The following is a 25,842-nucleotide window of genomic DNA, read 5'->3' on the forward strand; positions in this document are numbered from 1 at the left end:
CGATACTAAATAGTTATATAAAATAATTATAAGAATAAAAGATCTAAGAAATAAAAAATATACATTAAAAACTAATAGTAAAATGATCATAATATACAATATTATCAACTAATACTACACACAATTATATTGATGGTAATTAAATTATTTCAACTACAATAATAAACAAAATCTCTAAAATTACAAGATTATTTTAAGACACTACAAAACAATTAAACATAATATTCAAATTTACTATTAGATATTTTAAAATAATGTCACATTATTATTTTACATTAATTTAATATTAAAATTAAATGATGAATAAATGTACAAAAATTAAATATAAGAAAATTTGAAGTAAAAAAGATGGGGGTTTGAAGTAGATAATTACAAAGTGCTAATTATAGCTTCTTTTTTCTTTTCTTAATTGAGATGAACAAAATCAATCCCTACAGTAAACAACACAGGTCAAAGTTTTTTTTGAAAAATACATTAATGAAATTTAATTGTTAAATATAAAAATAATTTATACAGAATTTCATAAAATTAATATTATTAATTTAATATTAAAATTGTTAGTATATATATTTTTTAATAAATAAAAAAAAGTAATATTTTAAATTGAAACAAATAAGATTATATGTACAGGTTTAGGACCTTTTTCTTTATATAAACATACATCTAAACCTAAAAAATAGATCTTAATTTGCACCTTTAAAAAAGATTTATTAAATTTATAAATAACAATTTTATTTTCTTTATGCTCATCAGAATTCCACAATCTACAATATTTATGTAAGTGATTTCAGAGTTTAATTGTATAAAAAATTTACTTATACGAACCCTATTTATTAATGGTGAAGAATGTCAAAATAAAAGAAGCTATCACCACCTGTTCCTAGTCATTCGTTGAGCATTTGACTAATGAGAAAGGTGTTGCCTAGCTGTCACCAGTGCTTGCACCATGCGGGCCTCCAACGCTTTGAAATTATACACAAGTAGACAAGGAAGAAGTAGACAAGGAAGTCCACTTAAAACAAAGCCTATTGGTTAATTAAATTATAAAATATACCTTAACTAATTAAAAAAAAATAAAAAATCACATCCATTCAAATGTGTGAGAGAATAGAAAACCTTTGATGGTCAATTTCTTTTACAAAAATGAAATTAATATTTTAGGTTTCAACATACTATTTATCATAAGAAGAAGATAAGAGTGGTGCAAAGGAATATATATTAGGGTTTTTTTAATTATTTTTAAAAATATTTTAAAATGTAGAAATAATTATTATTTTTTTTTTTGAATTTTGGATTTATAAGTGTTATAAAATTAATATTTAAATAAATAAAATTAATAATATTATATTTTAATATATATTTAAAGTTAAAAGAAGTGTTTAGATTTTTATTTATTATAAAGAGAGAAATGTATGTTTCACATTTTTTCTTTTAATGTTACTATTAAATATAATATTTTAATATATGTTTCCAATTTATATAAATTGATCTAAAGTTAAAAAAAATATTTCATTAATCTATACCATTTCTCATTTATCTATATATTGTAGCTTTAATGAAAGAGGACTTCTACAAATTCTACAAAGAAGTTTTCTCAAAGGAACTCCTTTGTTCTATTTAGCAAGGGACAAAATCATTCTTGAATAAAAATGAAAACATCTCAAGATGGAGTCTCATTACCCTACTTAATATCTCCTTCAAGATTGACAAAGTTCATCGATATAAGAATTATACACATGGTGTAAGAAATTTTGATACATAAACAAATTGAAGTTCAAGATGGAAAGTTTACCTTAGACAACCTATTTCTTCATTGGGAAATAATGGAATGGCCCCAAAGATGGATAATATTGCCTCCTCATCAAATGATATTTTGCAAACTCTACAATGGAATAAGATGGTAGTTATTCTTTAAAATATTTTCATGCCTAAGCTTTATCTGCAATCTCACCTCAGACATCACTAAAAATCCCAAGAATAGCTAAAACAATAGCCTTGATGTCCTAGACTTATATTTCTAGGGTATCTTCTCTAATTGTCTCTTAATGAAACTAAATTTATGATGACCTCAACTAACTAGCTAGCTCCCTAGATACCCTCACATGGAAATGCATCAAACATGGTGTATTGTCAAGATATATTTACGTCCACTTCAATAAAGGAATCTCATTATTTGAAAGGTCGAAGGGGTTTATAAGTAAATTGAAAATTACAATCTAATTTGGGTCAAGAATATTTCTTTCTAGGGTTAGGCACATTCAAATAGTTAGAAAACTAAGTCTACTTTTCATTATATTGACATTTAAAAAATAATAATTTATAGTCAATCATTTACATCTTCATTTTACATGGAACTTAGAAATGATTAATTAGATCTATTTAAACTTCTTAAAATGCTATGTTGTATATAAATCAACATTAAAATTATTATTTTCAAAATTATATATCTTAAAATAACACTTTAAACTTTTATAAATATAATTCTTTTACTAATTTTCTATTAAGCAATAAATGGCATCTTGCAAATAATAAAATTTAGTATACCTATTATCTTGTTTAATATTTCCTCTAATAATTAATTGTACTTTGAGAGATAAATTATATTCACCTATTTGATGCACTCTTAGATTTGAGGGATTAGATGCTAGACTAATAAGAAAAATAATTGAGTTTAAGTGTCCAACTTGATTCTTGTAAGATCCTACACATCTCTATGAGTTTTAAGAGAAGAAATTTTACATAAGGGAAATTGAGACATGTGGCCGTATTATGTTGAAGATTGCATGAAAGTCAACCCTTTCTGTGGTGGTTGAGATGGACATGGCTAGATAAAAGACAAATATATAATTGAATTTGAGTGGAGGAGGCAAGATTTTGGATCACAAATGATTAGATGAAAATTATTGTGTTTGAAACTATAATTCATGTTTTTTTTAATAATTATTTATATATATATATATATATATATGAGAAAAAGCATGAAGCTATGTCACACTTGGGGCTAATTAGTGGTAGTCCAATCGGACTCAGTCTGGTCGAACTACCATCCATCCATGTGGTGCCTTGTGTCATTGGCATGGCACCTAAATGGTGACAAGAGTTTGGCCAAATTAAGTTTGACCGAACTCAGTTTGGTCAAACTATTGGCTCTATTATCCATTTTTTGTGAGCACTTAAGCTTACAATTTTTCAAAGAAATTCAAATTACTTCGGGCAGACTCACCTATGTGGCATGTGATGTGGTAGCCAAATCACTTATTTTGTCTATATTTCTAAAACTTTTAACTTATGCTCAATTTTTCTTTAGGTAGAATATTTTTTTATAAAAATCAAAAAATACCCTTTGGTAGAGCTTGAAATCACAAATCTAGACTTGTAATTTTTTTTGTATTTTGATTTATTTTAATATTTTTTTTTAATTAAATATTGCGAGTAGGTTTTTAAAGTTTGAAAAGAAGCTAATTAGAAATTAAAAAAATATTAAATGATATTAAAAAATTAAAAAAAATTATATTTTTCACAAGAGGAACATTTTACAAAAGGTTGTGTCGAATGAAAACTTCCAAATTCGGCTATGTTGCAATTTAAAAACATTTTACTAGAAAAATATAAATCAATTTATTTTATTTTATTTTTAACACTACATATATATGTCCTCTATTTGGAAAATTAAAAATTAAAAAAAATAACTTAGTTTTCATATTTTTTGGCGATGCCGACTAACACCCCCGATTTTCAACATTTTTCACCAATAAAAAATCTCTTTGAATATATTAAATAAATGTCAATTTAAAAAAAAAATAACAGATATAAATTTCATTAATATTTCTATATTTAATCAGTTTACAACATTTTGAAATTCAATTTAGAAATGTCACTTTTATGCGATCGAAGTTAAACAGTTTTAGTTGTGTTGGCCACTTCCTTTATAAAAATGTAACACAACGTTGTGCTTTAACCACACACACACGTGTGTGTGTGTGTGTGTGTGTGTGTGTGTGTGTGTGTGTGTGTGTGTGTGTGTGTGTGTGTGTGTGTGTGTGTGTGTGTGTGTGTGTGTGTGTGTGTGTGTGTGTGTGTGTGTGTGTGTGTGTGTGTGTGTGTGTATATATATATATGTGTGTGTGTGTGTGTGTGTGTGTGTATATACAAATACATATACATCTATACACACACACACACACACACACATGTGTGTGTGTGTGTATGTATGTATGTATGTATGTATATGTATGTATATGTATGTATGTATATATATTTATGTATATATTCAAAGGGAAACAATAATACATGTTGTGTATATATGGATAACAATTGGGGATGATATCAAAGAGGTTAGAAGATTCATTGCAGTGGACATGGTGTGCAATCAAGAAAATGGGAATAGAGGGTTCAACATGGGAGAACTAGTTCCAACTAAAGGTTGTGATGATAATGAAATCATTGTATTTCAGCGACTTCAATCACTATTAATAATAGTTAAATTTAGAGACCCATTTTTAGATATTATACAAAATGTTAACGTTGGTTTACAAAAATAAGCTATGTGTGTGACGTAAAATTGTTATTAAGTTCATTGTTGAACTCAATAACATTTAAGTAGAGATCTTTTTAAAAAACTTTGTAATGTATGTAATTAGGTAGGCTTTGTAATTTATGTGAAATGGACATGACATCTTTTACATAAATTTTCTAAAAATAAGTATTTTTTGATTAGATTAAACTAGGAGAGGCCTGAACTATTACATAGCCACTACATAGAGTAAAATGCAAGAAAATGCATGGGACACATGAGGATTGAGAACACAAAACCTTGGTTCCAATTTTCAAAAAAAACAAAAAAACAATGGGCATTCAAAACTAGATGCAAAAAAACCCAAAGGTAGACGAGACTAAATACTAACAAAATAAAAAACATGCAGACCCCCCCACCGAAGGCACAAATTTATGACCTACCTAGTGGGGGGCTTCTCAATCTTACAATCCTAACTCATTTCCTTCACTTTATTAGAGAATGAGAATCATTTTTTAGATCCTTTTCCAGATGAAATAGCAGGTGAATCTAAAGTTGCTTTCACCCGGGACACTAGAACCTCCAACCCTGTAGTAGGGGAAGAGTCCAAATGCCTTTTCTGATCCTAGTTCTACTCGATTTCCTCTTGAATAGCCTAAAGGGTCACCAAATTCCTTTGAAACATTTCATTTCTCTACATAATCACATCCTCCATTTTTCTTTTGAGGGACACCTAGTTGCTTTGAATCTCCTTCATTTCCTTCATTGTTTCCTTATTTTCCTATTTCTTGTCAATATTCTCATATAGCACCTTTAGTTCTTCCATCATTCCTTCCCATTTTTCTAACTTCTGAACCAAATCATTAATCGCTTTCCAAACCCTTTGGTCTTCGTCCTCCACAACCTAGCTAAAAGCTTTGAAATCTTCTTTATTGAGGGCAACCAGTATATTAATTTTCTTTCTAGCTACATTAAGCTAATCCAGAAGCCAAAATATAATAGCTTGCATCTTATTGTAGTAATCATAGAGTTTGTTAACTTTCTCTGCATAAACAAGGAGGTCCCATTTTCTCGGCAATTTTGATAGAGAAGGGGGGACCAAACGAATGGGTGGAAGGGGTACCCTCTTTGGTAACCAGTGTCCACTCTGACCTAGTAGACTAAGAGGTGGTAGAATTATTAGATGCTTTCTCCTCATCATTTAGCTCTTTAAAAATTCTCACAATAGTAGGAGGTACTGATGGGTTTTAAGATTTAGTCATTTTGCTAGTGTTAACCTAGGTAGGGATCCCTTAAGCTTTAAGAGTGGGGCCAAGTTCTTTGACCTTAGAGATGTCTGAAATCTCAATTCATAGAGAGGGGCTAGAAGGATTAAATCTAGGCCACTGGTAGGGATTAATATTAGATAAAATTGCAAAGCTAAAGGATAAGCCTGATGGCGAGAGGCTCACAAGAGAGCTGCACCTTGTTCAATAGGTAGTTAGAGAATGTTTTAGTGGGTTTTCTTCACTCTACACTTGTCCATTAACAAGTGAAACAATCAAACTCTCTTGGAATGCTTCCTATCAATTTGTGTTCTATAGTTACTCTCAAGCATGGCTGTGATTCGCTAGAGTGAATTCAACCATTAGACTATCCAAACCTCCAACATAAACTTGCAGGGGTTTTAGGGGTTTCTTATAGGTGTTTCAACTCCATTCAAGTGGTTCTTCAATTGGCTTCTCACCATTTTCTCATCACTCCCTCTTCATCCTATTTTCTAGGCCTAGTAGCCCTAGAGCCCTAATTAACCCTACCTTTCCGGTTTTTGGGCAATTACTCAGAAAACTTTCAAAGGACCCCCCAAAACCTTTGGTTATCCTAATACCCTTTTGGACAAACTTTGGGATTCACTAGGGTAGGTTGTCTGGTCCATTCGTACCGATACGGATACCCAAAATGACACTTTTGAGGGTTTAGGAGTTAGCAGTATTCACCAATGGGTTTTAATGGCTTCTACACCCTGTCACACCTCTATCTCTTCACTGAGACTCTTCTATGCATCATACTTCCATGCCAATAAATTGGCACAATCAAATCTATTCAACCTTGCAAGTAAAAACAAAACTGTCAATCATATTCCTAGTTGGGCTTTGGCAGAGCTCGCCTAGGAAATGATAGCGAGTGACTTCCAAAAAACCTCTATAACATTTCAAAGAATATATACACTATACAAAGGCTCCATTACTTGAATCCTAAGGGTCATTTAGAAAAATCAAAGGGATTTCAAGTTGGAACCATGATTGGGCTCTTGAACCCTTGCTTAGACTGAGAGTAGTACAATAAGAGACAATTGTAAACACACTTCAAATTTCCACTAAGAGAAGATGCAAAAACTTTTTGAGAAACACAATGTCATCCACTAAATGTTCATGAAATAATGTTGGCATTATGTGAACCAGTATGTGGACATAATGACATTGTATGTTGTCATTGATGTCAATATGTTGAAGAGGTATGAACTGGCATATGTGAGAACCGGTATAACACTATGAACTGGCATTTATGCCAAAGTGAAGCGGTGTGCTTGTTCAAGGTGAATTGACATATGGTTATGGGAACCCACACATGGAAGCATTGTATGACTACCGGTTGGTAGTCTCAACTTTAAGGTTTCCGGTTGAAGTAATTCAAGCCTGTATGGCTCAACCAGTAATCTTTGTGTAATGAGTAAGCAGTATAACATAGAACAGATCATGTTGCCACATCAGCCTTGTGCGCATGAAGGATATTGCATGAAGAAGACTATCCCTATCTACCTCAGGAATGTGCGAAGTTTGTAAACGGTGAAAACGCGTGATGAATTATCAGCCACCATGAAATCGGTGGATAATGAACGATGGATAATGTCTTGAGATTTATTCAAGATCTGTTGCGTTTAATGTAGTATGATCAATGATCAGGATTGAACTGTTTGAATTCCTTAACCTAATAGGTGTAGGGTTTAGGGTTTATGCTACCAACCTATCTGTTGTCCTATAAGATCTATGTTGTGATTCTTTCAAAGGTTGTTGGTAAAAGTTGTGTGTGAGTATCCAAGAGAAGGGATACGAGATCCTTTCTAGACCAGAGGAGAGAAGTGATACCTGTAGAGTGTAAGTGCAGAAGGTGAAGAGGAGCTTAAGTGGATCTGCATTGGCATTGAGTGTTGTTACTAGATCATTGTAATACCTATTGATCTCTAACCACCTCAACAGTTGGAAAATCCCCTAACAGGGTAGCCTTAACCAGCTTGCTGTAAATCCCTTAACAGGGTAACTCAAAGTTATTAAGATCTGGAAAGCTAGAGAGCTCTGGAAATCCTTTAGCTATTGAGTTCTTGAAATCCTCTAGCAAGGTACCCTTAATAGGGTTTAACCCTTAACCAGGTATTGTAGCCATCCCTTAACTGGTTGATCTCTAATAGGATCGGTTCCTAGCAGAACCTTTTGTAATGTCTTTAACCAGACAAGGCTTCTAACAGAGCGGACTTCCAAAGAGTTCAAAAAAAAGCTTGTGGGTATTCATCCCCGTCGTGGTTTTTCCCAGTTGGGTTTCCACGTGAAAAATATGTGTGTCATATGTGATACTTTTATCTTGTGATGCTTTGTTATTGCCTGTTAAGCATATGATGGTTCTGTGTTTTATGTCTGTCAATAAAACATGTTCAACTAGCTATTGTGAAGATATGAAGAAAGATTACCTATTCATGCATAAGGGTGAAATGGTAGTGTAGTTTTGAGTTGAGTGGAAAACTCAGTGAGTAACTGGTTTATGATTGTTTTAGTTGTTCTGAGTTTTACTGGTTGCACTTTGTTTCAAACCGGTGTCACTATTTGCTAGTCATTTGGAGTGATTGCTACTGAACCAGTTTAGGTCTGTATTTTGTCTATACTGATTCACCCCCCCCTCTTAGTATCGGTTTGGTACTATTCATTCATCATTGAGTTATCAAATAACAGTAACAAGATCAATCTATTTTGTACAGACTGTTGCTACCAAAATGACAAAATATAAGGCAAAAATTTGGAAATTGTCTTCAAATTGTATTCAAACTTGCGCTAGGATATTCCAACCCATGTAAAATTATTCAAGGATTATTTTATATGCCTTATTTTTCATAACCAACTCTTGATTTTTTGCCTAACCACCGATTATCTCAAAAATGCAAAGTTGCTCAAAAAGTTGCAAAAAGTTGTCAACTTTTGCTCAATTTTGCATTTTTGCCTTTTATGCATTTATATTCATAATAAACCTTCTAGGATGATTCCCTAACATAAAAATGACATGAATAAATTCCTAATGATGCTTTATAAGATGTTTTACATCATAATGCAAAATAATGCCATTTTAGGCTTACACGGGCTTATTGGCCAAATCTAAGAAAACCAACAAACCTTGGTGACAATCACCCTTGAAATGACTACCAAACACACATGTGGACCTCTAAACAGTCCAGTATTCAAACATTGATCTAAAATAAGGACAAACACACCCAAATTTGAAAATGCATCAACAAACTGGTTAAAAGCTAAGTGCTCCTGCACCAAAGCCCTTGGTGTAGGGAAAGGACATGTTTGGTTTTGGCCATAGCTACAAATTGGAAACTAGATGATAAAATAAAGTACATGAGAAATCTATTTTGAACCCATACCTTAAAATTTTAATCATGGGGAAGAGTTTTGAATGTAAGCATTTGAACCTCCCATCCAAGGTGATGAACTTCATGAGGAGCAATGCCAAAGTTTTACACATTCTAGGTAAGTCATTCCTGTTCATAAAAATATATTTTTGATTAAGATAAATGGGTTTTATAGGGACCCAAAACCCAAATAAATGAAACAAAAGTCAGTAGCAAACCAGAGTATAAACAACTACCAAATGACAACAGAAATAGGCGATACACCCCATAACACCTAACTGAAAGAAGCTAAACCAGAGCTAAAAAGAATATGTTAGAAGGAAAAAAGCTAACTAAGAGCCTTCATGAGCTTAGTATTCTTCTAAATCATTTTGTTGTTAATATCTTTGAGCTCCTCTATAATGAGTCTCAAGCTGTATCTTTCCTATGTTTTTCTTCAAGTCCAGGTAGAGGGACTTGTAGAAGTCTGAATTTCCTAAGAATTAATCTCCACATTTTTCTTATTCCATTTGACAACTGGAGTCAAATCAGAACTGGCAAGATGGACATTTTGTATGGCAATTTTTCTGTTTACCCTTTTAAGGCCTTCCACACTATTGTACATCACCTCTTTGCTAATATCCACCAGTCCCCTGAAGTTGCCCTTTGATTCCTCAATGCTTTTTTATAGATGGGAAATCCTTGACTCATTCTTGGTTTTCATAACCCTAATATTCTCTGCTATTTTTTGAGTTATCTTCAAGAGCTTATCAGTTTTGTCTAGCATCAAATTCTTAGTAAAAGTGTTGTTGATATCCTTGATACCTTGTTTAAAGAGGTCAGTTTCACTAATCACCCAACGGAAACATTTCTCCTAGTTGGAGGTCGATTTCACTAGGAGCATGTCAACATCCATCTTATCCTATTTAAAATCCTTTGCATCCACATTGAAAGAGATATCCTGATTGATTTTGACATCCCTTTTACATTGTGTCTCCACCCTTTTCCCAGCTTTTTGCCTTTTCAAACATTGAGGGCCCAAGTTTTGGGGTTGAGGAATGGGGGTTTTCAACATTTTTGTTGCCCATCTAGGTGGATTTTTGCTTTTCTTGCCCATCATCCTCTGAGGGCCAATATTTTGAATCACTCGGCACATGGATATTGTAGTCACACAAATTTGTCCAGCTTAATTAAATAAATATTTGCTATTTATTTGATTAAAAATTCATTAGCCATCAATTAATTAAATAAATATTTAATTAATTCATCTCCAAACATTCTCCTATTAATTAAATAAATTATTCAATTTATTTTAATTCATTCATTAAACCAAATCCACAATCAATTAAATGAATAAAATCAATTTATTTAATTAAATCCCCTTTTCCTCTTTTAAATAAATTAAATAAAAACATTTATTTAAATCGTTATCCCCCCCCACTTGCATTTTCCTACAAATGCAACTTGCACACATTTATTGAAATAAATGAATTTTTATTTTAATAAAATCCCATTTTCCCTCACCCACCAAATCCACTTGCAAAATCTAATCCCCTTCTAGATTCTTCTAACCCCTTCCTAATTAGCCTAATCCATCCCCTAATTATTGTCACATTCCTAAGCAAAATGGAGTCACTTCTCAAAGACTTCAAAAGTCTTTGAAAAGCATTTAATGCTTTGTGTGTTCAACAAATTAACCCCCAAAGTCTTCCAACACCACTAATGGCTCTTACATGACCATTTATGGCTCTTACATAACCATTTATGATTATTTCAAACTTGTCTCCCAAACATTTATTGTTTTGACCATATTTATCCTTTTTACATTTGCACAAGAGTTTATCCATTGGATAAAAGCTCTATTCTTTGAATAAACAGTTTATTCATTCAACTAACCTTGACTTTAACTCCCAAGGTCATATCAAGCATTTAATGCTTATTCCCTCTCCTCTCAACCTATCTCACATTGACACTTGTCATCCTGGGATTGGGTTGAAAGCCTTCACATGGATTTGAAATCATTCAATCCTAACCCTTGTTTAGATTGCTCAATCTCAACCATCCATTGCTCCATTTTTCCTATAAATAGAGCCCATTTCTTCATAATCCAGATCCTGAAAACTTGTATGCATTTAACCTATAGGCATTTTAGAGAGCATTTAGCATAGCAAACTAATATCTTGTTATTTTAGTTAAAATCAATCATTTTAATAGCATCTAGTATTTTAGTTTTTCATTTCCCATTTGAAGCAAAATACTCAAATCTCAATCCTCTATAAGCATCCATAGTGCAAAAAGCTGCTGAGAGCTACACTATTTTGGAAGTTGGAGAGGAGAGGAACAAAAGAGAAGAAGCTAAGAGCATGTTAGGAGGTATTTGGAGATGCCTTATCATATTTGTTTCTTTAGTTAAATATGCTTTCATGTTTTTAGTATCTCTTTTGATATACCTGTTTAGATTAGTTTTTGATTGACTAACACTAATGATTTTCTTGTGCCTTGTGTTGTTTGTCATTTGCTAACCTTGTCCATTTTGCAGAGCATCATTTGGTGAACCCGACGTGAATCCAAACACCAAAAAAGATCATTTTTTTTAACCACTAACATGTTTGAATGTTGAAAATGTCACACAGGTTGCGCTTTGGTGCTATTAAACTCATTCTAGTGCTATCGATACTTATGCTTTTAGTGCTACTGTTCTTACAATAGTGCTATTGTATCAAGTTCAACACTTTTGACACCTTTTTTGGCACATTTGACATTGTTTTGGCTCTATTCACCCTATTTTAGTGCTTTTGCCTTCTCTATTTTTCTTTTCTTTTAGCGCGTTTGTGTTAAATAGCGCCTTTGTTCAAACATAGACTAGTGCTATTGTAACAGAATGTTGTAAAAAGGACCTTGTAACCAAAAAAGTGAAAGTTTTTAGGCTTGTGGAAGCCCCCCTTAAACATAGATTTTACTAACCAGTTGTTGTTTGTGTAGGTTTAAAACTCTCATTAAAAATCACAAACTTTGTTTTGGGTACTTTAAAACTTGAACAAACAAAATTTCCTTGCTTTCTAGTTAGCGTCACTTGTCTTTGGTGCATTAAAACTGAACAAAACAAACATTTGCTTTCATTGCAAGTTAGGACTCATTTTCTTTTGGTGCTTAAGATCAACAACACAAATTTGATTTCCTTGCATCAATTCGGACCTAAAGAATTTACAATCCACACTTCAATTTTTGGTGCACATAAAATACACAATCCACTTGTTTTGATTTTTGCAAGCGATTATACTTCATGCATACGTGCTTCAAGTTCAGTTGACCAGGATTTCCAATTTCTAGATTACAACACATTTTGCCATTGAAAGTTAAAACAAACACCATGACTGTTGGAGCAACATCTCCAAATAGTTAGATCACATTGCAATGGCAGATTAAAAAGAACAAGTGTTTTTCGTGCTTGGAACACTTGTGCAAAAAGTCAATCGAGTGGTCCCACTTCTAACACACACTATCCTCTCCCTTGGCTTTCATGGTCCTAGGTGCAAGAGAAAAGTGTTAGTAACACTCAAAATTTTATCTTTTTAAGAGAGGCCTGCCAAGAGTCACATCACTCTTGGGAACGGCCTCAAGCGGTAAATCCTTTGAGTCACTATAAAAATCAGGTGAGAATGAAAGCTGTAGCCTTGGGTATAGCTGTTCCTATAGTGTAACTAGCTGAAAGGACAAATGGGCCCCACCACCAATTACAAGGCTCTTAAGTGAGTCACTGCAAAATGAACTTATGTCCAAAAACATTGAACATGACTAAACACCTTTAAGTAGTAGCCCACCCGTTCTATTGATTGAGGATATTTGCAATATAATTTAGTGCAAGAGCATAGATGGTTTTTCTCCCAAGATACTCACCATACATATTTCCTTGAGTAGAAACATAGCTTTTTGAAAAGTCACTTGTGGCTTGATAAAAGTGGTGACTCCCCCATCATAGGGATCATCTATTTGTTATGCTCGTGCAAGACTTAGTATATCACATCCTTACCTGCCAAGGTGGGATTCATAAGGTATGTAGTACCAAAGTCGAAGAAATATCAAGATGTGGGCTAAATTTATCACAACTGGCCATTTGACCTTAGGGATAAAAAGTGTTTGAAGTGTGTTCATTTTAAAGACCAAGTGCAAATTGAGCCGACTTCAGGCTTTGGAAATGCACCTTAAAATACATCTAAAGGAAGGGTCATATACAAGTCCAAGGATTGGGTTGATCTAGACCCATACTCATTTGTGCCTTTTAGGCAACATTCTTGTGTTTGTGTGCTTGCTTTGTTTTTTTGTCAAAGAAACATCCAAAAGAAAATCACTTCCAAAAACAAAGTATTCATCCAACCAAACACATCAAAAACAAAGTGCAAACAACAAGAGTATTAAAACTTTATGACCATTCTTCACATCTTGTGAAAGAAGAAGCATCATCAAAATATCAATTTGAAAAGAAGACCATTAAGCTCAAAGGCTTTGATCAAAAGGAGGAAATTCTTCTATATAAATAGACAAATCTTTGTCTCCCATAGAGTTTTTTTGTGTCACATGCGTCTCTACCTTCAAGGCAAAACAAACAAATTTGATTCAGAATCATTGAACCACAGAGCTTTTATGCAATATAGAGCTCTGTGTTATCACAAAAACCAAGGAGGTAAGATTAATCCCAACTTCTTCCCAAATGTCTGTATCACATACAACACAGCTCGAGAAATACCACCAACACCCAAAAGAGAAGAGGTAGAGTTTGTCCCATTTGTAACACAAAGTTTTTATTGAAGATTGAAAAAATTTTCATCCATCATCTTATTCATACATCATCACTTCATCATCAATTTGTTCCAACTCTCAAAACATTAATAGGTTCTTGTCCCAAGTTCTCTTTTAGATATTTCTTGAAATCAAAAACATCACATCACTTTTAGATTGTTTCTGCATCTAGGATAAGCTCATCCTAAGAAACACATCTACTCAGGTTAAAACTAGTTCATGAGTGAATCCTCTCATTACTAGGTAGTTAAATCTATAACACATCTCAGATTTCTCTACACCTTATCACATCAAATCTTATCAAACAAGCAAGCAATTCAAAGAAGGAATTTTGGTTACATCTACCTTAAAAGTGCTAAGAGATCTACATGCAACACAATTCACCAACCATCAATCTCTCATTTCATCAAAAACTCATCATCATTATCACACAACTTCAACAAAAGCTTGCAAGCAAAATGGCCCAAACCCGATCATAGTTAAGGCAATGAGAAATAGAAATGGAAGAAGAAGAAGAGAAAAGTCTCAATGAATTTCAAGAAGCACTTGGAGGAAATGTAAATGATGAAAACCCAAGTACTCCTACTCCTGCAACAATAGAAAGGGCCCAGCATAACCCTCTCTTTAACAGACTTTTTGACGAAATACTCAGGAGAAATGCGAATGCTCACTTCTTAAAACTCGCTCAAGAAGGAACAAAACTCCCCTCTGACTTTGATCTTGCCCAATTAAGACAAGCATTAGAAAGACAAAGTCACCATGAAGAGGAAAGAGGTAGAGATCCATCAGATATAACATTCCTTGAGGTAACCCACCACCTCCTCCTCCAAATGAAATGGAGATGTTGCGGCAACAAGTCGAGAATCTCGCCCAACAACTTCATAGTGGTGTCAAAACTAACCAATTCTCACTCAATGACATTTGTCCCTATCCTTTTGATAGGAATCTTTATATGCCACCCTTTCCATGAGGATTCGAAACACCCAAATTCAAAAAATATAGAGGAAAGGGAGATCCTCGTGATCATGTTCGAGAATTTCATTTCGCTTGTCTTGAAGTGGCATATGAAGACACATACCTAATGCCCCTTTTTCCCCAAAGCTTGGGAGGAACAACCACATCATGGTTTTCCCAACTACTAGGTGGCATTAGAAAATTTGAGGAACTTATCCAGAAATTCCTCACTCATTACTCTCATAACATTGAACGTGACATCACCATGGCTGATCTGTGCAACACCAAACAAAAACCAGGTGAACTTTTCTCAGTATTCCTGCAACGATGGCATCAAAAATCTAGCAGACGTTCTCTTCAGTTACCTGAACGAGAACTAGGGGAAATATTCATTTCCAACTTAAACGAAGAAATGGAATTTCACCTAGATGTCAAAGACATAGACTCTTTTAATGATATGATCACCAAGGGTTTGAAAGGTGAACAGGCACTCATCAAGAAAGGACTCATCAAAAATTTTAATGAACCAAAGGATGGTCCTCGCCTGTGCTTCAATAGTGATAAACCAAGCTTCTGGAACAAAAACAAGAATATCGTCAACGATGGGGTTGTGGTTGCTAGGACTATACAAACTGCACAACCTATGGTTCAATTTGCAGGACAAAATCTTCCACCTCAGAACAACACAAATGTTCCTTTGAATCAAGGTCACATCACATCTCACAATGAACCAAGACCTTGTTAGCAAAAATAGAAATGCACATACACTCCCTTAGGGGAACCCATTGAAACAGTATTGCGACAACTCATTTCTCAAAATTTGGTCACTCTACCTAAACTATCAAACTATGAGCCTCAGGTCAAACTTGCCTGGTGGAGAGATACTGAACACTATGATTTCCACCAAGGAAGAGGACACAAGACAAGTAATTGTCACCGATTAAAATATCTTATTCAGGATCTTATTGACCGAGGAGAAATTGAAATAGAAGGACATGACCCAAAAACAACAAATAATGATCATCTGATGTTCAAAAATCCACTTCCATCACAAGATCAAAGGGGTCCTTCCACTTCCAGGTGAGGCACTGATACCACTGATTATACACAGGCTGTGTATAATTACACTGTAAATCATCAGTATGATCCCAGTGAACAAGTTGCAACTATAACCTTCAAAAATCCCAACTCAAATTGCAATGTTGTTACACGACATGGCAAGGTCACCATAAAAGCAGCTCCACAAGGCACCACCTCAATCCCAAAGCAGTACAATCTTATGGAACAATTAGACAAAATGCCTGCGCTTATATCCATTTTAGAGCTATTGCGCCTATCACCATCTCATAAAACTATCTTGGATCAAGCACTCCAAGAGGCGTCAGTCCCTACGAACCTGAATACAGACCAATTTCAAGCCATGGTTGGAAGTCTAAAGTCATCACCTTGTCTCACTTTTTCCGAAAGTGACAACTCTTCTTTCCAGCAACTTCATAATGCTTCACTACACATTGAAGGCTCTATCAACCAGCATAGGATCAAGCGGGTCTTGATAGATAATGGAGCAGGCTTGAACATTTGTACACTACAGTTGGTCATAGCATTGGGATATGTGGTAGAATCAGTGGATCCTCTTAAGAAGATCACAATCAAAGCCTATGACGATGCAGAGCATTCATTCGAAGGAGCTGTGGTACTACCAATCTGAGTGGGCCCTGTGATAAAGCACATCATCTATCAGGTTCTGGACCTTCCTCTACCATATAATCTATTGTCAGGGAGACCTTGGATACATGCCACGCAAGCCGTTCCATCTACCTACCATCAATGTATCAAGCTCCCACATAACAGTGTAGAGATCACAATCCTGGGCGATGCAAATCCCTTTGCATATTGCCATAATATTAGCCATCAACCAGAGATTACCGTTCCTAATAATAGAGAAGCCATTTCCTCCACATCATATATAAGTCCCGCCTCTCTTGCCAGTTCAAACACCACTATACCAAAGCAAGAAAAGCTTAAAATGAAAATACCAGAGGAAGGTCCTGGGGAATACAACTTGAGTCAACTCTTTTGTGTGGGACAAATGCCCACTTCTCCTAGAACACATGGTAAACCATAGTAGGTACTCCAGCAACCACTAATCATGCCAACATGTGCTTTGATGCCTTTCATCCTTGGAAAGAGTCAAGAAGAAAAAACCCAAGATGAGGACCTAGCGGAATGTATCTATAAAGATCCCATCACCACTGATATACCGAAAGTTAAACTTCCTACAGATCAGTATGGAAAAGGTCTCCTCATTATACAAAGAATGGGGTATGATGGTCAGAGTGCTTTAGGATATTGCAAACAAGGACGACATGAACCTCTGCTGCCAGAATTAAAGCCCAAAGGTAATACAGGCCTAGGCTTTGAGAAAGAGATCTTTCCTAAACTCAAATTCAAAGGAAAACCCAGCAAACTATTATGTCAGCCTACTACAAAAAGGACACCTTTCATTATAAAAGCAGCATCAAGCACCATCCCAACTGCCCCACCGAGGCTCAAAACCCCAACACCACCATCTACAATACCAATCATCCCACCAAGCGAGCTAGTAATTCCATCAGCAACACCCTTAGTAGCGGCAACTGTATCAAAACATGTAGCAACATCTATGGCACTAGCAGTTCCAGCAGAAGCCACTAAGTCAATATTACCGGTACTCCCTATACCAGATTCCTTAATCCCCATCAACCTTCCTGCAGCACCGATCACTACAAAGGTACATCAACCAATCACACCTGCAATATTTAACTCAAAAGACATCCCAGTATGGTATAGTAATCGGATGCTAGAAAGTGACTCAGAGACTGACTCACATGAATGGGAATTTGATTCTGTACAGCTTAATACTTCAGATGAGGAAGACACATCACCACCTCCACCACGCAAAGACATCCCTATTTACGGAGAAGCACAGATAAAGACCACTCGGGTTCCTGAACTAGAAACATCTTCCATAGACCCTACGTCTCATCCTATGCCTGATTTTGACAGGGAGAGTACCATCAATGACCTTCACCATAACATCTTAACCCTCACTGATACATCTAACACACTTAACCTAATCGATGAAGTAATGCCCATTATCCACCCTGAACTCATTGAATGGAACCAACCAAATCCCCCATGTCTTGACTTCTTCCAAAATGATGAGGCCATCATTAAGTTTTTGGAATTAAGGGATAACCTACCAAGCGGGGATCACAAAGCTAGATTTGCCATTGAACTTAATAGTGCAGCATACTTCGGGGCAGATGCCAAACCTTTTAGCTGCAAAAATATAACAATAAAAAATGGATCTTCTAGTGAAAACCACACTGTGGCACTATTTGATCCAACAAAAGTAAAAAGAAAGAGTGTATCCAATGGTGAAAATCTCTCTGAGGCGCCTGAGGATGAAGGGTTTGACATTCTCCCTACTAGTACACAATAGGAATGATCAACGATTCTCATCAAGGAAACCAAAGAATATAATGTGGGGACTCCTGAAAATCCTCACCTCATGCATCTAGCATCTCTTCTCACTCTAGAGGAATAGCCTAAATTTATAGAGTTCTTCTAGAAGCATCAAATCAACTTTGCATGGGCATATGCAGACATGCCTGGGCTTGATCCTAATTTAGTCATGCATCACCTCACCGTCACAGAAGGAGCCAAAATTGTAAAGCAGAAGCTTCGTAAGATGCATCCTCAAATTGTAGTACTAGTCAAAATAGAACTCAATAAACTCCTAGATGTTGGTTTCATTAGACCAATTGATTATACAGAATGGATCTCCAACATTGTGCCTATCAGCAAACCAAAAGGGGACATCCGCATTTGTACTGACTTTAGAGATCTGAATAAGGCATGTCCTAAGGTTGACTTCCACCTACCAAATATCGACATCATAGTGGATCTGACAGCAGGACATGCCATGCTTTCACTCATGGATGGCTTTTCAGGATATAATCAAATAAAGATCGCACCAGAGGACAAACATAAGATAGCCTTCACATGTCCATGAGGCACATATTGCTGGAATGTAATGCCTTTCAGTCTCAAGAATGCAGGAGAAACCTATCAAAGAGCAATGACCACCATCTTCCATGACATGATGCATACTATGATGGAAGATTATGTTGATGACTTACTAGCAAAATCACTTACCAGAGAAGGGCATCTCCACATCTTAGATAAAATCTTTGATAGACTGGAACAATACCATGTTCGACTCAACCCAAAGAAATGTGTCTTTGGAGTAACCTCCGGGAAGCTTCTAGGATACATTGTCTCAAGCAAAGGTATTGAGGTCGACCCAGCAAAGGAAAAAGCAATCATGGACATGCCACCACCAAAGAATATCAGTCAGCTAAGGACATTACAAGGGCGGCTTCAATCCATCCAAAGATTCATTGCATAGTTGGCTAATAAGTGTCACCCATTCACACACCTGCTACACAAGAACATCCACTTTCAGTGGGATGCCAAATGCTAGCAAGCATTTTAGATGCTTAAAGACTATCTCATGAATCCACCATTGTTGATTCCACTAAATCCAAGTAGACCATTGTTACTCTATATCTCAGCAACAAATACAACATTGAGTGTACTACTGGCACAACATAATACAGAAGGAAAAGAGTATGTTGTTTACTACATCTCTCACACACTGGTGGGCTATGAACTCAATTACACACCTATTGAGCGAGCTTGCTTAGCAGTAATCTTAGCAACCACTAAATTAAGGCATTATTTGTTGATGCACAAAGTACAACTCATTGCAAAGATTGATCCACTCAAGTATTTACTCAGTAAAGCAGCATTGACAGGCCGCTTGGCCAAATGGGTGATGATTCTGAGTGAATTTGACATCGAGTATGTAGATCGTAAAGCTATCAAAGGTCAAGTTATTGCAGATCAGTTGGCTGATGAACCTCTCATAGGTGATCATCCTCTCATTTCCAATTTTCTAGATGAAGAGATATTCATGATCACAATAACACAACCATGGAAACTATACTTTGATGGTTCATACACTAGGCATGCCTCGGGGGCAGGCATTCTATTTATCACACCTCAAGATGACAGCATCTCGAAGTCTTACAGGCTCAGATTTCCATGCACCAACAACATAGCTGAATATGAGGCCTTGATCATGGGACTCAGGTTAGCCGTACAATGGAAATTACAAGAACTACAAGTATATGGCGACTCCCAACTGGTCATTCGACAAGCAACAGATGAATATCAAACCAAGGATGATAAACTCAAGCCATATAAGCAAATGGTGGACACTCTAAAGACATCATTTACTACTATCACTTTTGAGCAGATACCAAGAGATTAGAATCAAGCTGTTGACGCTATGGCTACCATCGCATCTCTCCTAGATCTTCCACAGAATTCAACACGCTACAAGTTATTGGTAGAACAACTTTAGATTCCCGCTTAGGATATCCCCGAATCCAAAATGATATGTCACCTTGTCAATTCTGAATCCCCATGGTATGGTGAGTTCTACGCCCATCTCCGCGATCACACCCTTCCTCCCAACCAATCGAATAACCAACATTAAACCTTCATTCGCCAAACTGCTCGATATACCATTATTGCTGAAACCCTATACTTACGCGATCTTGATGGTACTCTCCTTCGATGTCTACAACAAGGTGAGATAACAAAGGCTTTGGAAGAAGTCCATGAAGGAATTTGCGGGACTCACTCAAGTGGTCCGTCACTAGCCAAGAAACTCCTGCGCAATGGATAGTATTGGCCATCTATGGAAAAAGATTCCTACTACTTTATCAGAAAATGCAAGAAATGTCAAGTTCATGGCAACCTGATACATGCACCAGCCCAGGAACTACAACCAATCACAACACCATGGCCTTTTTGTCAATGGGGCCTTGACCTTGTGGGTAAGATTCACCCATCTTCATCTAACGGTCATAAATTCATTATTACCACCACCAAATATTTCACAAAGTGGATCGAAGCTGTTCCACTTACCCAAGTCATCGGCAAGCAGATCGCCTCATTCATCCTCAACTATATCATCTGTCGATATGGTGTGCCCATGTCCATCATCACAGATAACGGTCTCCCTTTCAAAAATCAGGATGTCCATGAACTTTGTGAGAAATTTCATATCCAACACCGCTTTTCCACTCCCTATTACCCACAAGGTAATGGTCCAACCAAAGCATCCAATAAAAACATATTGAGGATCCTAAAGAAGACAATCAATGATGCTGATCATGATTGGCATGTTTAACTAAATCTAGCACTATGGGCATATCGAACTAGCATTCAAACCCCTACAGGTGCAACTCCTTATTCATTAGTCTATGGTGCAGAAGCTATCTTTCCTATTGAGGTCGAGATACCATCATTACGGGTTTCCTTGCACAATCTCATCGATGATGAAGCATACAGAGTCTCACGCCTTTAGGACTTGGAGTTACTTGATGAGAAGCGACAAGCTGCGTACAATCACCTCAAAGCCTATCAACAACGCATGAGTAGAAGCTACAATCACTGAGTTAGATCTCATACATTTGAGCTAGGTGATCTTGTTCTCTGAGAGAATCCTCACAACCAACTAAACAAAGAACATCAGGGCAAGTTTGAATCAAACTAGCTGGGCCCATATGTTGTCACTGCTATATTCGGGTCCAGGGCATATCAGTTGGCTACATCAGAAGGAGAACTACTCGCAGATCCAATCAACAACATGCACCTCAAACAGTTTTATACCTAAGTTGTACAGAGCATCAGGCTCCCCTGCATACCAGAAAATACCAAAAACATTCAGAAAAATGTCCTAAAGAAATACAAAAACATTCAAAAAGTAAAGAAAAATCATGCATCCAAATGGTGAACAACCACTCCGGTGGCACCTTGGGTAAGTGCGATGGTGAAAACCTAGCAAACAGGCACCAGTTGTAAAGACAATGGCTCCAGTATCTTTCAGGCTCATTGCGATCACATTCATACATACACACATCCATCCATCCAAACCATGGCTTATTATTTGATCTACAATAAAGAGATAGTACTTCATGCATCTTGCATCCCACTCTATCATAATCATGTCTACACTTGGGGGTAGTACGCTTTAAATCTAGTTGATGGAAGTGGATTCTACATTACTGGTGATTCATTGGCCAAAAACATTCAAAAATGTTACACAAAATCCAAAAACATTCAAAAATGTCTCACAAAATCCAAAAACATTCAAAAATGTCTCACAAAATCCAAAAACATTAAAAAATGTTCCACAAAATCCAAAAACATTCAAAAATGTCTCACAAAATCCAAAAACATTCAAAACACTTCAAAAGCCAAAAATATTCAAAACAATTCAAAATCCAAAAACATCGAAAATCAATCAAAAACATGGCAACACATTGTACATACTTATCCGAACAGATATTAAACAAACATTAAACAATTCTCGCACGATGATCACTTCTTGAAATTGACCAAACAATCAACATCAACAATCAAACTATCTTCAACAAGGATGCATCCTTCCTTACCAAAACAAAGACAAAAGTGACGTTTTCTTTGACAAGAAAATTATGATTAAGCTATCAAATACTTGGTTGATTTGTGAGTACAATCATTCGTTTATCTGTATCAGGTTCCTACAAAATTGTTTGTGTATCTTCGATGCATTATTCTGATGAAGTTCTGGGGCATGTACTAATGGTGTCTACATGGGAAGTTCACCAAGCTACGTGATCTTATGCAAAATGCAGTTATAGATCATTACGGCTTGCTAACTACAACATATACCTCGACCATATGGGCATGAACCATTACCAAGGATCCTTATTCTTTATTCTTTATGTATATACTGTTTGTTTGCAAGTACAATGCTCTTTCTTTGGTTCCTCCTACCTCATCCAAATTGGATAAAGGTTTTATCTCTTATTACGGTATGCACTTGTCTCAAGATATGATCAGCCTAAGATCAAGGAGGACGATCCAAGTCATGCATAAACAGAGAAAATCGTTGTCTGTTCTACGAGCAATACTCTGGTCGACTTGACTCTTATATCAAGTCGTTTGTATTAACTTGCTATATAAAATCCATGTAAGGAATACTCAGGTCATCTTGAATCATTATGTCAAGATGCTTGTATTCTCTTCCAACATTTTAAAGCTCAATGATGAAAATAGAGCACTATGGATCATCATTTCATCTCATCTATTTATATATTGCATTCAGTTGCATATCACCCAACCATTCATTCATTCATATGTAGGATTTATATGCAAATATGAAACATTAAGCTGGTCTTGGATACAATCACAACCGAGTACTCTGATACATCATCAATGCATCAAGCAAAGTCTCAAAAACCTTGCATTCCTCATAGTCATATCATCATCGCATTTTAGTTGCATCTTGCATTAAGTACATTCATGACATTTTTAACTTAACATGGCCTATAGTTCATTTTTGACATTAGTTTTCATTAATCATTTGCATCATTGCATCAATCATAAATAATTAGATTCATTCTTGGGATCAAATTGTCTTTGATTGTTTTAAAATTATTTACTAGGCATCCATTTAGTGTCAATTATCCATCATCATTTCATTATCCTTTATCATTTATTATTGCATACATTCATTTATAGTTAAAAGGTGCATTCATTCATCCATTATTAAGTATCTTATTATGCTCATTTTAGGATTTATTCCCATTGCATTCATTATCCTCTTTTTAATTGCATTAAGGTGCAGTTATTAAAACCATAAGTTATAGTATCATCACATTATCATTTTTACTTAAATCATATTTAAGCATTTAGAATCATAAATCCATTTGTTTCCAAACATTGGTTCATATCATTTTATATATCCATTATACATATGCATTCATTTAAACATTATCATAAAAACATCTAGATGCATATCCATACATAAAATCATTCATTCAACCATTGCATTAACATCATCGCATAAATTATCATTGCATAGGAAACACCAAAATCCTATTCATACATCATCATAAACATACATCATCATCATGACATTACATACATAAAGAATTACATCAAAAATCAAATAAATCATAGATATGTAAACCTGCATTCATATGTCAGTATCCCATAACATAAATCATCATAAAAACATGCATATAAGAAACATCTCATCAAATGCATACATGTACACATATCCATCTAAGCAATAACTCATCATCCTGCATAAACATCCATAAAGATCAAATGCATATCATCAAAATATGGGATCTCCTCATATATATCATATCATATATCAAAGTACAATGAAGTCTACATAATCAGCTACCAAGAGCCATCCAAGATATAGTCCAAAAAATAAATAATGATACAAATACATATATGCAAAAATTCTCTCTCAAATGCCACTCTGGCCAGATGTTGTCCCATCATCGCCACCTACTCCACCACTGGTGCCCGCACCACCTGATCCATCTCTCCGTGGAGGCCTCATTGAACCCCCACTCACTCCTGCATCCCCTGATATCTCCCTCCACAGAGGACACATCACACCCCCACTTCTCTACACCCTCTGCGATCGCTCTGATCTGGCCTACCACATCTAAGAATAGCTAAGAGCTCATTGACTAACTGGCACCACCTGCTCATATAAACCTCGCCAGTAGTCTATCTCTGCTTGTGCTCATCGCATCTCCCTCATCACCTCCCCTGTACACCCCTGTGCTCCTACTCCAATTCGGACTCTCTCCTACAGCTCTGCCAATCTCTCCGCTGCACTATCACTCTCCTGTAGCACCACTGCCAGCTCTGACTCTCGTGCAAATAGCTGCACATCCCTAGCCGCCACCTCCGCCTCCAAATCCTCTATCTGGGTCTGCAAATGTACTATCATGTGATCTCACAAATCTCCAGTGGCTCTCTCCCCAGTATCCATAGCCGCCTCACCTGTACCACCCTCTCTAGTAGCTCCCTCCTCTCTGTCCATTAGGATCTCCCTCTCCATCCCCCTCCCATCGATTCGAACTCCTCCTTGTATCAATGGTCCCTATGCTATCCGTAGAGGCAGTCCACCTCTTCCTCTCCGCTGACTCCGCATCCCCAACCCACCACCTCCTCCACCTCCTCCACCTACCCTCGGTCCTCGACCTCTTTCCCTCCTCCGTCTCCGTCCCCTCTCATCCTCAAAATCTAGAATTGGCTCTGCTGGATCCGATATCCATAGGATCGGGTGCGCTGCTCGGTACTGTGTGTACTCATCTGATACTCCTGCATCCATGACCCTCGGTCGTATATCCCATGGTCTCGCCTATAGCATCTGAAACTCTGCTAGTGCCTAATCATACGGCAGCACTGGACCCCATGCATACCTCTCCCAAATCACTCGTGCATACTCCCCTGATCCACTAGGCAGTCCCTGCTACCGTCCAAACTGTCTCAGAACTCTCCCGAGCACCTGTCTCTCCACATGGTATGAGGTCCTCCCAATGAGGAATCGGGTCATAAAAACATAGGGCAGTGCCTCTGCATCATCATCCCATGGCTCACACTCTAGGTATGGTCGCCATATGACTGCATCTAGATCGTCTAGTGCCCACCACCACCACTCTAACTTCCCCAGGTGGGGCTGACTCATCATGCCGCTATACATGAACATATACGGCTGATCTACTGCACGGAACCTCAGACTCACTAGTCAAGTCATTAGTAGGTGCTCTGAGGCCCAACAATGCAGCAGCGTCACTCCCACTGCTAAGGAACCCCTCCCCTGGTAGACCACCTCATGAAGCTCCTGGTATAGGTGCGCCAGTACACACGACCCCCACGCAAATCGAGTCCCCTCGGTAATCATCATCTCGATCACCTGCCCCCAGCCCATGGCCAAACCATGTGATCACCTATTTGGACATAG

The sequence above is a fragment of the Cryptomeria japonica genome, chromosome 10, assembly GCF_030272615.1.
Source record: "Cryptomeria japonica chromosome 10, Sugi_1.0, whole genome shotgun sequence".
Taxonomy (NCBI): Eukaryota; Viridiplantae; Streptophyta; class Pinopsida; order Cupressales; family Cupressaceae; genus Cryptomeria; species Cryptomeria japonica.